Below are 4,039 nucleotides of genomic sequence, written 5' to 3' on the forward strand. Positions count from 1 at the left end.
GGAGCTGATAGTTCACTAGCAACAATTAGGTTCTAGAGAAAACCTGGGGGAAAGCTCTAAAGTACAGAAAGAGAAGCAGCATTCATTTGGAAAGGCCAAGGCTGGGGACCAGAAAACTCTTCAAGCCAGTTGCTATTGAATACATACCCACCCAAGGCAAGACTGGCAGGCCCAGAGCCAGCCCACCATGAAATGGAGGCCGGCCTGGAGGAGGAGCAGGTATTGATGCACATCTGAAATGATAATCAATAAGTGAAAATCAGTAGGCAAAACCGGATTGCCTACAAAGAGAGCCAGATCTGTAAGCTTCAAGCTTTGAAGGGAACAGTAAAAGGACACATTTCATTTAGGTCGACCCCATCTCCATCTGCAAAACCGCCTAAAAGTCACCTCCCCTGCAGCAGGACTGGCATTCAGCAACATTGTATTTGTTGGTTAGCGGTTGTTTTCACCAACAAGTTACAGAATAACTTTGCCTGTGTTTTTCAAAGAAAGCTATTTCTTTTCAGGAAATGCTCTTAACACATTTCAGAGATGCCAGTCCTGGCACACGTCTTACTGAAGTCACCGGCTGTGGAAGAGAGTAGAGACCCACCCTCGCCGCCTGTACCTAATTTCTAAAGAGGAGCTTATGCGCCTGGAGTGCCGGAGGGAATGTACAGACAGATGTTGTGACAAGCTAGTAGTTAATGAAGGCTTGGTGAGTGACAGTCTAAACAATGAGGGAGAAATCCTGGGGTGGCTCTCAAATTATTTCAGGAAAGAGAGAAAGCCCACTCCAAATGCATCGCATCCATTGCAAAGCTCCCAGAAGACGTAGCACGCTGCCGTGGGAGACACACGTTCAGAATGCAAGCTTTGAGAAATACTTCCAGCAATTGTTGCCAATGCTAACACATTGTTTATATTCCACTAGCTAATGTTTTTAAAAACTGGACAGGATTAAATTTGAGCCACAAGAGCTCTTAACTCTTCTGATGTCTAAAATCCAGTATAATTCCCAGAGAGAAAAAATATTATAATCAACTTGAGCCTATTTCTGGGGGAAATTATGGTTTGTTTTATTTATTTATTTATTTATTTATTTATTTAATGTATGTGAGTACATTGTAGCTGTTCTCAGACACATCAGAAGAGGACATCAGATTCCATTACAGATGGTTGTGAGCCACCATGTGGTTGCTGGGAATTGAACTCAGGACCTCTGGAAGAGCAGCCAATGTTCTTAACCACTGAGCCATCTCTCCAGCTCTGTTTTTTTGTTTTATGTTTTATAATTTTGTTTGGTTTTGTCAGGGACTTGAGGATAAATGTGCATACGGTTCTCAGCCTGTGGGTCAGAAACGTAAAAGTACCCTGGGTTAGGATTGCCAGCTAAGAGAGAGTAAAGACTCATGTTCCCAAGGCGAGCTCAGTTTATTGATGAGGTCTGTTGCAATGTGACTGTGATGAGGCTTCCTGTGCGACCTGTGTGTTCAGAGGTCAAGGCAAGAGGAAGCTTTTCAAGGAAAAATGACACTTTGAAACAATCATCCTAGATCGCAAGGATCAACCACAAAGGTGATGCAGCTTCAAGCCAAAATGCAACACCCCTTTGTGGGCCAGCATCTTTGATCAAGTGTTTTCTGGGTAAGGCATGAGGGCCTGTCTGCAATGGCCCAAAAGCCTTTTCACAAGCACCCAGCTTTATTTATTTTCTTGTTGGATTGACACAAGGGATCTATTTTGATGCTGACAAGCTCTAACTTATTTTAAGAATGAGTCTGACTGAAGCGGGAGGGGGTGGGGGCAACCTGTGGAACAAACACCCTTTCGATTCTGAGTCATATTTAGCGACTCCTCACCTGTTGAGTACACAGTTCATGTCCAGTGTCGGCTTTTATGACTTACATTTAAAACTTCGATGCTTTGGAGTTTTATTGGACGGAAAACATGTATATCTTATTTTTCTCAATATTCAGCAATTTGTCTCAACATTTTTCTTATGATTGATGGAGGCTGTGATATAATGAATCGTCGAACATGGCAGTGACTCTCTAAGATTTCTGTTCTGTGCCAGTGACTTGCTTATTCAGTTCTTGATCGAAAAAATACATTTTAAATAAGTATCTCAGTATGTTAATTAACTGGAAAAACCTCAAAGTTGAACATTATCTTTTAAATTATATTTCCCAGCTGATGTGTTATTTCAGATAAAGCACATAAGAATTTTATAATAATCAACATAAACATAAATATATTTATCTACATTAATATTAATTCAATTTAAATCAATATATTAATATAAATCCAAAACAAAATTCCAGTAGTTTCATAAATTAAAATATATTGAATTACATGACCTTTTAGCATCTATAACAATTTTATTTAACTGCAACTGAATATCTAAGAATTAATGTAAGTCTACAACACAAATGAACATTATCTTCATGTATTTAAAAAATTCTGTCTTGAATTATGGTGATTGCTTCACAGTGACTGTGCACACTCTCCTTAAGTAGATTGCTAATTTTTATTATTGAAAATGTATAGGCTGTTGGCAGTCAGACATGAGCACCATGCATAAGGTTGTTACTGGAGAAATATGCCCATTTTTTTTCTCCTATGGAGGTGGGAGGGTGGGAAGATGGTCACAAATACTGCGTGCTTGAGTATTTGAAAATTAATGACTTTTTTAGGTCCTGACAGTGGTGGAGCTCATGGACAGCTTCATGGCACGGACAGAGGAGAAGTACTGGGGTTAATCACACGGGTGCTGGGGAGGGAATAGTAGCATTGGATGGAACCACATCTCCTGTACACTCTCAGTGCTGCCCAGATTCTTACCCCGTGTCAAAGCATTAATATTGCTGAAGTAAAGGAAGGCCTGGCCTTCATTTAAAGCACAGAGACATTGGGAAAAATTGATACAAGATTTTCACTTTCTTTTTTTTTTTTTTTCAGAGCTGGGGACCAAACCCAGGGCCTTGAGCTTGCTAGGCAAGCGCTCTACCACTGAGCTAAATCCCCAGCCCCCTAGATTTTCACTTTCTATAGTCCCAACTTTGGCTCTCTTAGGCAAGCTTGATGCTAGGTGGGATAGGTGGCTGAATTTGTTTTGTCCCGTGTGAACTTTGATGATGAATTTTGGTGTAGACTGGGCTCTGAATCTCCTGCTGGGCAGATCTATTATTACACAAGATTCCTGGCAATAAGAACTAGTCAGTTGCATCAAGGGAATTCTAACTTACGTGGTTGGTGGCTTTGCAAATAACGACTGCCTCAGGTAGACTTAATGGAAAACCCGAGAAGTTACCAGTTATGTGCTATTTGTGGTAGGGCTTGGCCTGACTGTAGGTAATCGGGAGGCTTCCTCAGATTGATAGAGAAAAGCCCTGTGGCCTCGTGTCCAGATGAAGAGGTTGGGGGGTTGGCAAGAAGGCGGGAGATATGGTCCTTTTCACACTTTATTTGGCATTGCTGGATTGACACTGCTGAGAGAAGAGCAGATGAGTCTGTTAGTCCTGCCTTTTGCAGACCTGAAGAAGCACTTCAGAGGGTCAATGCCCAGCCTGCTCTAGTGAGCTAAAGTCAGAGAAAGGAAAGATGCTTAGTATATAGTGTGCGATCTGAACATGGCTGCTTTTAATGCACATATCAGCATTAAAGTAGAAATGACTGCTGTTACGATCTATCCTGTTAATGGTAAGTTACATAATTACACATAGTATAAAGTAAATACCTGTGTTGTATTTAGAGCTTCAAGAAAAAAAAGGGAAACAAGTAGATGGTTTTCAGCTTTATTCATTGTTGCTGGAGTTTATCACTGGCAATATAACTCGTTAGAAAGTTACTAGCTTCCAAGCATCTGGAGTCCATTACTAAGCAGATTTCCTTGTGCTTTTCTGGTGAGTAATAGACCACTCTCCTTCTTCCTCTCATCTAATCCATTACGTACAATTCTCAAGTCAGTGTTGGTAGAGTAGACATCTCCTCTCCATTTTCGTGGGAGTACTCCATTTTTTCACTGTCAAATATACTGTATTCTGATTTCTAATAA

At 40.7% G+C, this 4,039-nt stretch overlaps 1 pseudogene; it reads left to right on the forward strand.

Annotated features, from left to right (window-relative positions):
* The first annotated feature begins 2,779 nt into the window (after positions 1-2,779).
* On the forward strand, positions 2,780-3,568 carry LOC116893535 (annotated as a pseudogene).
* Positions 3,569-4,039: the final 471 nt, after the last annotated feature.

The sequence above is a fragment of the Rattus rattus genome, chromosome 2 (assembly GCF_011064425.1).
Source record: "Rattus rattus isolate New Zealand chromosome 2, Rrattus_CSIRO_v1, whole genome shotgun sequence".
Classification (NCBI taxonomy): Eukaryota; Metazoa; Chordata; class Mammalia; order Rodentia; family Muridae; genus Rattus; species Rattus rattus.